Genomic DNA, 12,014 nt, shown 5'->3' on the forward strand with positions numbered 1-12,014 from the left:
GATTGGCAGCAGACCTATCTAACAGAGACCTGACCGGCCAGAAAGGACTGCCATCATATATTCAGAGCACTAAACGAGAAAAATATGCAGCCAAGAATACTATGTCCAGCTAGGCTGTCACTGAAAATAGAAGGAGAGATAAAGAGCTTCCAGGACAAACAAAAACTAAAAGAATTTGCAGACACCACACCAGCTCTACAGGACATATTGAACGGGGTCCTCTAAGCAAAGACAGAACCTAAAAGTAACATAGACCAGAAAGGAATAGAGAGAATATACAGTAACAGTCACCTTACAGGCAATACAATGGCACTAAATTTGTATCTTTCAATAGTTACCCTGACTACACAGGGTATCAGATTGGATAAAAAAAAACAAGACCCATTGATATGCTGCCTGCAAGAGACAAATTTTAGACCCAAAGACACCCCCAGATTGAAAGTGAGGGGGTGGGAAAACATTTACCATGCTAATGGACACCAAAAGAAAGCTGGGGTGGCAATCAGACAAATTAGATTTTAAACCAAAGACTATAATAAGAGATGAGGAAGGACACTATTATCAGGTCTAATCCAACAAGAAGATCTAACAATTGTAAATATTTATGCCCCTAACATGGGAGCAGCCAGTTATATAAGCCAATTAATAACAAAATAAAAAAAACACATCGACAACAGTACAATAACAATATGGGGCTTTAACACCCCCCTCACTGAAACAGATCATATAAGCAAAAGATCAACAAGGAAATAAAGGCTTTAAATGACACACTGGACCAAATGGACTTCACAGATATATTCAGAACATTCCATCCCACAGCAACAGACGACATATTCTTCTCTAGTGCCAATGGAACAGTCTCCAGAATAGATCACATCCTAGGTCACAAATCCGGTCTCAACTGGTACCAAAAGACTGGGATCATTCCCTGCCTATTTTCAGACCACAATGCTTTGAAACTAGAACTCAATCACAAGAGGAAAGTTGGAAAGAACTCAAATACATGGAGGCTAAAGAGCATCCTACTAAAGAATGAATGGGTCAACCAGGAAATTAAAGAAGAATTAAAAAAATACATGGAAACCAATGAAAATGAAAACACAACTGTTCAAAATCTTTGGGATGCAGCAAAGGCAGTCCTAAGAGGAAAGTATATAGCAATACAAGCCTTTCCCAAGAAACAAGAAAGGTCTCACATACACAACCTAATGCTACACCTAAAGGAGCTGGAGAAAGAACAGCAAATAAAGCCTAAACCCAGCAGGAGAAGAGAAATAATAAAGATCAGAGCAGAAATCAATGAAATAGAAACCAAAAGAACAGTAGAACAGATCAACAAAACTGGGAGCTGGTTCTTTGAAAGAATTAACAAGATTGATAAACCCCTGGCCAGACTTATCAAAAAGAAAAGAGAAAGGACCCAAATAAATAAAACATGAATGAAAGAGGAGAGATCAACCAACACCAAAGAAATACAAACAATTATAAGAACATATTATGAGCAACTCTATGCCAGCAAATTAGACAATCTGGAAGAAATGGATGCATTCCTAGAGATGTATAAACTACCAAAACTGAACCAGGAAGAAATAGAAAACCTGAACAGACCCAAAAACAGTAAGGAAATTGAAGCAGTAATCAAAAATCTCCCAACAAACAAAAGCCCAGGGCCAGATGGCTTCCCAGGGGAACTGTATCAAACATTTAAAGAAGAATTAATACCTATTCTTCTGAAACTGTTCCAAAAAAATAGAAATGGAAGGAGAACTTCCAAACTCATTTTATGAGGCCAGCATTACCTTGATCCCAAAACCAAAGACCCCATCAAAAAGGAGAATTACAGACCAATATCCTTGATGAACACGGATGCAAAAATTCTCACCAAAATACTTCCCAATAGGATCCAACAGTACATTAAAAGGATCATTCATACGACCAAGTGGGATTTATCCCTGGGCTACAAGGTTGGTTCAACATCTGCCAAATCAATCTATGTGATACAATACATTAATAAAAGAAAGAACAAGAACCATATGATCCTCTCAATAGATGCAGAAAAAGCATTTGACAAAGTACAGCATCCTTTCTTGATCAAAACTCTTCACAGTGTAGGGATAGAGGGTACATACCTTAATATCATAAAAGCCATCTATGAAAAACCCACAGTGAATATCATTCTCAATGGGGAAAAACTGAGAGCTTTCCCCCTAAGGTCAGGAACATGGCAGGGATGTCCACTATCACCCCTGCTGTTCAACATAGTACTAGAAGTCTTAGCCTCAGCAATCAGACAACAAAAAGAAATAAAAGGCATCTGAATTGGTAAAGAAGAAGTCAAACTCTCACTCTTTGCAGATGATATGATACTTTATGTCGAAAACTCAAAAGACTCCACCCAAAACTGCTAGAACTCATACAGGAATTCAGTAAAGTGGCAGGATATAAAATCAGTGCACAGAAATCAGTGGCATTCCTATACACCAACGAGACAGAAGAAAGAGAAATTAAGGAGTCAATCCCATTTACAACTGCACCCAAAACCATAAGATACCTAGGAATAAATCTAACCAAAAAGGCAAAGAATCTGTACTCAGAAAACTATAAAATACTCATGAAAGGAATTGAGGAAGACACAAAGAAATGGAAAAACGTTCCATGCTCATGGATTGGAAGAACAAATATCGTGAAGATGTCAATGCTACCTAGAGCAATCTACACATTCAATGCAATCCCCATCAAAATACCATCCACTTTTTTCAAAGAAATGGAACAAATAATCCTAAAATTTGTATGGAACCAGAAAAGACCCCACATAGCCAGAGGAATGTTGAAAAAGAAAAGCAAAGCCGGCGGCATCACAATTTTGGACTTCCAGCTCTATTACAAAGCTGTCATCATCAAGACAGTATGGTACTGGCACAAAAACAGACACATAGATCAGTGGAACAGAACAGAGAGCCCAGAAATGGACCCTCAACTCAACAGTCAACTAATCTTTGACAAAGCAGGAAAGAATGTCCAATGGAAAAAAGATAGTGTCTTCAACAAATGGTGTTGGGAAAATTGGACAGCTACATGCATAAGAATGAAATTGGGCCATTTCCTTACACCACACACAAAAATAGACTCAAAGTGGATGGAACACCTACATATGAGACAGGAGTCCATCAAAATCCTAAAGGAGAACACAGGCAGCAACCTCTTTGACCTCAGCTACAGCAACTTCTTCCTAGAAACATTGCCATAGGCAAGGGAAGCAAGGGCAAAAATGAACTATTGGGACTTCATCAAGATAAAAAGCTTTTGCACAGCAAAAGAAACAGTCAACAAAGCCAAAAGACAGCTGACAGAATGGGAGAAGGTATTTGCAAATGACATATCAGATAAAGGGCTAGTATCCAAAATCTATAAAGAACGTATCAAACATGGGACACCTGGGTGGCTCAGTCAATTGGGTGTCTGCCTTCAGCTTGAGTCATAATTCCAGGGTCCTGGGATCAAGTCCTGCAACAGGCTCCTTGCTCAGCGGGGAGCCTGCTTCTCCCTCTGTCTGTTACTCCCCCTGCTTGTGCGCTCTCTCTTTCTCTCTCTCCGATAAATAAATAAAATCTTAAGAAAAAAAGAAGAACTTCTCAAACTCAACACCCAAAGAACAAAGAATCCAATCAAGAAATGGGCAGAAGACATGAACAGACATTTCCCCAAAGAAGACATCCAAATGGCCAACAGACACATGAAAAAGTTCAACCACACTCAGCATCAGGGAAATACAAATCAAAACCTCAATGAGATACCACCTCAAACCAGTCAGAATGGCTAAAATTAACCAGTCAGGTAACGACAGATGTTGGTGAGGATGCTGAGAAAGGGGAACCCTCCTACACTGTTGGTGGGAATGTAAGCTGGTGTAGCGACTCTGGAAAACAGTATGGAGGTTCCTCAAAAAGTTGAAAATAGAGCTACCATACGACCCAGTAATTGCACTACTGGGTATTTACCCCAAAGATACAAATGTAGTGATCCGAAGGGGTATGTGCCCCCCCCCCAATGTTTACAGTAGCAATGTCCACAATAGCCAAAGTATGGAAAGAGCCAAGATGTCCATCAACAGATGAATGGATGAGAAGATGTGGTAAATATATACAATGGAATATTATGCAGCCATCAAAAAAAACCCCCAAATCTTGCCATTTGCAATGACGTGGATGGAACTAGAGGGTATTATGCTAAGCAAAATAAGTCAGTCACAGAAAGACAAATCATATGCTCTCACTGATATGAGGAATGAGAAACAAGACAGAGGATCATAGGGCAAGGGAGGAAAAAATGAAACAAGATAAATCCAGAGAGGGAGACAAACCATAAAAGACTCTTAATCGGTGGGGGGTGGGTTGCATGGGGTGGCTTGGTGATGGACACTGGGGAGGGTATGTGCTATGGTGAGTGCTGTGAATTGTGTAAGACTGATGAATCACAGACCTGTACCTCTGAAACAAATAATACATTAAAAATAAAAAGAAGAAGACAGTAGGAAAGGAAATATTAAGGGGGGGAGTAGGAGGCGGAGCCCAACCATGACAGACTATGGACACTGAGAAACAAACTGAGGGTTTTGGAGGGGAGGGGAGTGGGGGGATGTGTTAGCACAGTGATGGGTATTAAGGAGGGCACGTATTGCATGGAGCACTGGGTGTTATATGGAAACAATGAATCATGGAACACATCAAAAACTATTGATGTAACATATGGTGACTAACATAATAAAATAAAATTTAAAAAAAGTAAAAAATAAAGTGAACCAATCACCTTTATGAAGAAAAAAAATAAAACAATATACAAGAACTCACAGATGAAGAGACACTAGAAGAAATGGCATGTGAGCATTTAGATACCAGGAGGAAAAATGTAGGAACCAAAACCAACATCATAAAAATGAAGGCACAATGAAAAAAAGCACAAAGGAGCACAGACACTGGAAAACTCAGTAAGAGAGAAGGATGCCAGAAATTACAGCAGTGAACAATATGACAAGGAAAGATGGAAGAAATTATAAAGGATTAGAAAGTAAATGACAGAGAAGAGGCAAAGGAATTCCTACACATATATAATGGAAGCCTCTGAAGAAACAAGAGAAAACAATGGAACAGTGAATATATTTAAAATATTTAAATATATAATTTGGGGCGCCTGGGTGGCTCAGTCAGTTAAGCATTTGCCTTTGGCTCAGGTCACGATCTCAGGGTCTTGGATTCAATCCCCACACCAGGCTCCCTGCTCAGTGCAGAGTCTGCTTCTCACTTTCCCTCTGCCCCTCCCCCTCCCCCCAGCTCATGTGCTCTCTCTCTCTCAAATAAAATCTTAAAAATATATATATACCATTCCTGAAATAAAAGAAGAGATGAACCTACATATTAAAAAGGCACAGCACTAGCCAGGGAAAAATCAACCTGGAATGGCCATTACCAAGATCTGTTCTAATGAAGTTACTGGATTTTAAAAAAAATACTGACACAGCAGCAGAAAAGATATCCAAGAAACATATGAGAGAAAAAATATCAAGGCTGCTGTCAGATTTCCAAATAGCAATATTCAAAACCAGAATCTAATAGAGCAACATCTAGAAGAAAGTCAAGAAAATGTTGAACCAAAACTTCTATATCCACATGAACTACCTACTAAGAGTAAATACTACAGAAAATCAGGTTTAAGCATATAGTACCTTGGGGAGTATGGTTCCCATGAGCCCTCCAAAGGAGCTAGTGGAAGACTCACTGTAGTCAACTATGGAGAGGATGTGGGAAATGCATTTATTTATGAATGAACAAGGCTGGAGATTAGAGTGACAGGTAAGAATGCAGAGAGGAAAAGAAAAAAAGAGGGGAAGGAAGAAGATGCATCGTAGGGCAAACATGCTGATTGCCTCATATATAGTAGTTTAGGGATTAGATAAAAGCATCAAAAAATGACAAATCAAGTAACAAAAGAGTGAATATGTTCTATAGAACAAAGGGAAACCCTGAGAGGAAATTTATGTTAACTATTATCAAGTGACAGAAGCGAGGTGAAGTGAAAACAGGGGAAGGAAAGAGAAAGGGAGAATACTATTAATATTGCCATTTAAAGTGATAACATTCCTGATTGTCAGAGGAATTATACACATGCCCCCCCCCCCCCACAGAAAATAGAACACACAGTGGAAAAAAATAAGAAAGGAAGACAGAACCAGAAATAACTGAGCTGATAGAACCAAACATATTTTTTTACATCAATAAATCTAAATGGGTTAAATTTGCCTCTTAAAAGGATAAGATTTTATTTTCAGACTGGGTCACAGAGAAAAACCCAACTTCCAAACAGATAACAAGAGACATGTAACAATGTCAAAGTGATTCAGAAAGGTTGCTAGATATGTTTTCTTTGACAAGATTGTATTTATTTATTTGAGAGAGCAAGTGAGCGAGCACACATGAGTAGGGGGAGAAGCAGAGGGAGAGGGACAAGCAGACTCTGTGCTGAGCATGGAGCCCAATGCAGGGCTTGATCTCACAACCCTGAGATCATGACCTGAACCAAAACCAAGAGCCAGACACTTAACTGACTGAGCCACCCAGGTGCCCCAGTTGCTAGATATATTTTGACTCCAAAATCCCACTTTAGGACTATGTAAGTATGCACATATGCACATTTGAAGTAACATATATACGGCTATCCATTACAGCATGATTTGAAATAGCAAAAGGCTGGAAATAACTGAGATGTATGGTTAAATCAATTACAATACATCTGCCTGATGGAAAACTCTTAACAGTTATATGTATGATATGCAAGGATTTCCAAGATACTTTAAGTTAAAAAAGCAAAGTGTATCATATGCTACTATCTGTATTAAAAGGGGGAAAATAAGAATGTGAACTTGCTACTTTAAGATACACCAAGAACCTCTTCAAGGATATACAAAAACTAATACGAATGGCCTCTGTTTGCTACCCTACAACCCAGCAATTGCACTACTGGGTATTTACCCCAAAGATACGATGTAGTGAACGTGCACCCCAATGTTTATAGCAGCAATGTCCACAATAGCCAAACTACGGAAACAGCTAAGATGTCCATCAACAGATGAATGGATAAAGAAGATGTGGTATATATATACAATGGAATATTATGCAGCCATGAAAAAAAAAACCCAAATCTTGCCATTTGCAATGACGTGGATGGAACTAGAGGGTATTATGCTGAGCGAAATAAGTCAACCAGAGAAAGAGAAGTATCACATGATCTCACTGATATGAGGAACTCTTAATTTCAGGAAACAAACTGAGGATTGTTAGGCGGGATGGGGTGGCTGAGTGATAGACATTGGGGAGCGTATGTGCTATGGTGAGCACTGTGAATTGTGTAAGACTGATGAATCACAGACCTGTACCTCTGAAACAAATAATACATTATATTTTAAAAAAGAAAACAAAGATAGTAGGAAGGGAAAAATGAAGAGAGGGGAAATCGGAGGGGGAGAGGAACCATGAGAAACTGTGGACTCTGAGAAACAAACTGAGGGTTCCAGAGGGGAGAGGGGTGGGGGGATGGGTTAGCCCGGTGATGGGTATTAAGGAGGGCACATATTGCGTGGAGCACTGGGTGTTATACGCAAACAATGAATCATGGAACACTACATCAAAAACTAATGATGTACTGTATGGTGTACTGTATGGTGACTAACATAACATAATTTAAAAAAAAAAAAAAGAACGGCCTCTTGTTTTATAGAGAGTGGGAGCTGGACAGACAGTAGACAGAATGGGAGGGAGAATTCCTGTACTCCTTGTAATACTCTTCTGTTGTGATGTCAATATATACTTCCTTGAAAAATTAAAGTCTGTTCCTTGTCTGGTTCCCCCACAAAACCCTCTGTCTCCTCGGCACTGAGCTCAAGGCCCAAAACCACAGGTGTCCAGGTGAGGTTTGTTGACCGGAAGAACAAACGAACAAAGCAAGGAACAGATGTAGCACAGATGGGTGAGAACCCCAGTGCTATGACCTCATCGAGTCCTGCGAGCCGTATAACTCAGGACAGTGGGCGCCACCCCATCAGTTCCAATGCCACGTGCTAACATATTTTCTTTTTAACCCAAAGGGGAAAAATAATCCCTAAACTCCGGATTTTTTAAATCAATACAATCTATGTGCTGTTCTCCATCGTGTCCTGTGACCTTGGACAGGTCTAAATCCAATTCCAGCACTCCCTGAGTCCGACACTCTGGGGGATGCAGAGGTGATTAAGACACTGCCCCTGCCTGGTTCTCAGTCTCTTCTCTCCTTATTTGTAAAAGGAGGTTTTCCCTCTACTGAGTTGGTAGAATTTTAACAATAAAGACCCAAGCTGCTTTCTCTACCCAAACACTCTTCCCTGGAGAACCAAGGTTCAGTTCAAGTATGTGTTCATCTGCGGCATCTTCCCACCACCTTCCAGGAGGATCTGACTGCCCCCTTTTGGGGTGTACCCAGGGCCTCAAACTTCCGGTTCCGCTTTTCTGTACTATGCCACAACCTGTTTTGTCCCTTCTGGGCCCTGAGAGCCGACATGGCAAGGATTCTGCAACAGCCCCAAGTATAATTATCCCCAGTTCCTGGCACAGTGTCTGGTTACAAATAGGCATGGATATATGTTTGCTAAGGCACCAAGAAAATAATATGAATACTTGGAGCTCTGGGAAAACACTGTCCCCATCACCGTAAAAACACCCAGAATAAACATAATGAACAGGTCAACTAAAAAAATGCTGGTTGTGTGCCACTGAGGATGGATGCAGGGGCGAGTCCTAACTACCACCAAGACAAATAACTTCCAGGCAGAAAAAGACTGGACTGTGTGGAGGCAAGAGGCAGGGAGACACACACATGTGTGTGTTAATGGCGACTGTATATAGAGACACACGCTGTCTCTCTGAAGCCTCAGGATGCCTGGGAAGGGAATCCTATTCTCCGCTTCACATTCGAGAATACCAAGACCTACTCATGTGAGAGAGCTTGCCCATTCTCACCTCCACTCCCCCAACACACACACAAAGGCCAAGGCCGGCATCTGAACCCAGGACCAAATGACTCAAGCCATGCTCTTCCCTCCACCCACACTGACTTGCTTATGGGAAGGATGGCCTGATTCTTCCAGCAGAGATACCACGTGCACTCCCTTGCTCCAAGCAAAGGAATTATAAGGAAGCCTGGCAGCTCTGAGTTCAAGGGTCCATAGGCTAAAATGAGGCCCATGGGCTTACAGATTGGCCCTAACCCAACTACTAACATGGCAGACCCCAGCCAGCCTGGCAGCAGCCAGGGGTCCCTGGCATCTCATTTTCCTGTTTCTTTGTATATTGTGACTGAGGGATGCTAGAACGATCCCACACACCTGGCTGGCTTCACCACTGCCTTCTCATTCCTGTCTGCATAGTTACCACTAAGTAATTTCGTTTATCTGTGTCTCCGTGAGCTTATTTGGAAACCATGGAACGCTGCTTACAGAAAATCAAGCTCCATTTTCTTTAAGCACCCAGCCCCTAGTCCAGGCAGGAGATGCTGATTTGGAGGTAACTGGCTTCCGCATATGCAAACATGATGCATTTAGCAAATTATGTAGACCTCACACTTCAGAGCACTGAAGAAAACAAAAGTACCTTTCCAAAGAAACTGTAGTGCAAGAGAGTCATTCTGAAAAGAATACAGAGTTATTGGTTTGTAAGAACAGTTGAACTCAGGTCCGAATGGGAAATAATGGTTTACAACGTGCAGCATGGGGTGGCCACAAGCCCAATGTGAGCAGATCTCATCTTAAGCGGTGTTAAGGCGTCTCTAAGGACTTCCAAGAGTTAGAGCCCACAGCGTGCCCTGAGATTGAATTCGTGGCGTGATGAGGCTGCACATTCCCAACTCAATTCCACTGTAACTCTTCTGCTTCATACAATTTCCCAGCATATGTTTTTCTTCTTGGGCCTAGAGAGAGAATTCTAGGTCAACCTCGAGCGCAAAGAGCATCGCAACCATTGAAGCTGCCTTCTGTGACACACCTTCCCCGTTCCGCTTCAGTCTCTTCCAAGATGTCACCAGCAAGACATGGCACCAGAGAGGTGATCACGCGTCTCCCTCCACTAAGGGTAACCTTACAAGCCACCGTGGACTTGAGGACTGCTGGACTGGATGGGAGAGAGTGTCCTGGGCTCGAGGGTTTCCAGTCTGCACACCGAAGGAGAGGTGGTTTGTCTGTCTGCAAGCACTGCCTCCATAACTGACCTGCGGTGCTCCCAAGGCCAGCTGTCGCCTGTATGGGAAGGTGGCCCCCGTGCAGCTCGGCTTGGGTCCCATTCATCCGCAATAACAGCAGAAGTAATCATCTGTCCCAAGAGCTTCCATGTCTTAAACCCCTGCTAGAGCTAACAACCGCTTTGCCTTCATTGTTTTCATTTAATTCTGGGGATTACTTGTCAGAGTCATTATTAATCTTTCTCTTACTGAGGTAGAAACCGAAGCACAGAGAGGCTCAGTGACTTTTTTTTCTAGCTCTCCCTGAGTGCTTATTCTATGACAGGTGCTGTGTATACAAGGAGGATCTCACCGAATCATTATACCCATGAGGTAGAGAGGCAGAGACTTCCATCAATAACCACTGTCCAGCCTGTGATCTGGACGAAGTTCTAGAGCTGGGAGTCACATTCAGGTCACAGCCACAGCCACGTCTGTCCTGCTGCGTCCCACATCATCACTGTGCGAAAAGAGCTCCCCATTGCCAGAAAATGAAGCCGAGCCAGGGAAGGGGCAACTTGGGCATGTGGGAGTCATGCCGGTCTCTGGCACCCAGCGCTTTCTTCTCTCTCCCGAACTTCCTCCCAGCACACACGATTCCAAGCGGTAGACTTGTAAATCCTTACCACTCCTGGAGGCAGGCACCATTATTATTCCCATTTTATAGCTATGGAGAGGTTATGTCAACTAATTGAATTCAGCCAACTATGAAGTAGCAGGCTCAGGGTTTGCACCAAGACTGTCTGACTCCGGCCTGTACTCTTAGGCAGGGGGCCCTGTGACAGTTCATCCAATAATTAGAGACATGGTGTTGGTAGTCCAAGCGCTGGTTCTAATTAAGATGCTGTCTCATGAGGAGGAACACACACTGAAAAGGACGACCCTTCAGTCGATTTTTATGAGACGTAAGTCAAGTGAGCACAGATGGCTGCAAAAATCCAGTACCGTTGCAAACAACTGCAATGCTTCTAACACTAAGAAAAGCCATGAAACACACACACACGAACAAAAAACCCACAGCGACGCAAAGCAAACCTGGAAGCCAACGTCCAATAATAGGGGATTACGTTATGGTTCACAAATAGGTCAGCCAATGGAGAAGCCATTACAAAGTCTGACAAAGAAGGACAGGACATAAAAATACTTACACTATATTAAATGAAAAGAGCAGAATACAGAAGTGTCTATGGTTTGATCTGACTTTTGTAACGTGACATGGGGAGTGCAGACATGTGGAGAGAGAAACAGAGGTAGAGATGAGGCAGAGAAGTGAAATTATGCAATAAACGGTAAACAGTAGGTCTAGTATGTGTGGGGTGATCTCTGTACCTGCTCTTCTTTTACCTGTGGCTGTTTCCTAATGGTCTGTAATAAACAAACATCCATTATGTTATGATTTTTAAAAACTTGTTTTTTTAGGCCTAAGAATGTGAACGGAGGTGAGGGTAAGACAAAAAGAGAGTCGGGGTGTCTGGGTGGCTCAGTCGGTTAAGCGTCTGGCTCAGGTCACGATCCTGGGGTCCTGGGACTGAGCCCCATGTCGGGCTTCCTGCTCAGTGGGGAGTCTTCTTCTCCCTCTCATTCTCCCTCTGTGCTCTCTCGATCTCTCTCTCTCTCAAATAAATAAAATCTTTAAAAAAGGGAGAGAGAGAGACAGTCCAGTGAGGCTCAGAAAAGGTTGCTGGAGACCAGAGCAGCATTTCCTGGAGTCCAGAGTGCAT

The 12,014-nt window shown here is 42.2% G+C and overlaps 1 protein-coding gene across 1 annotated transcript in view; it reads right to left on the bottom strand.

The window, feature by feature from the left end:
* The window catches only part of SPOCK1 (SPARC (osteonectin), cwcv and kazal like domains proteoglycan 1), a 540,185-nt gene that overhangs the window by 45,521 nt on the left and 482,650 nt on the right, over positions 1-12,014 (bottom strand). The window lies entirely within an intron of this gene.

Source organism: Mirounga leonina, unplaced genomic scaffold (genome assembly GCF_011800145.1).
Source record: "Mirounga leonina isolate KUSES-001 unplaced genomic scaffold, KU_Mleo_1.0 Mir_168, whole genome shotgun sequence".
Taxonomy (NCBI): Eukaryota; Metazoa; Chordata; class Mammalia; order Carnivora; family Phocidae; genus Mirounga; species Mirounga leonina.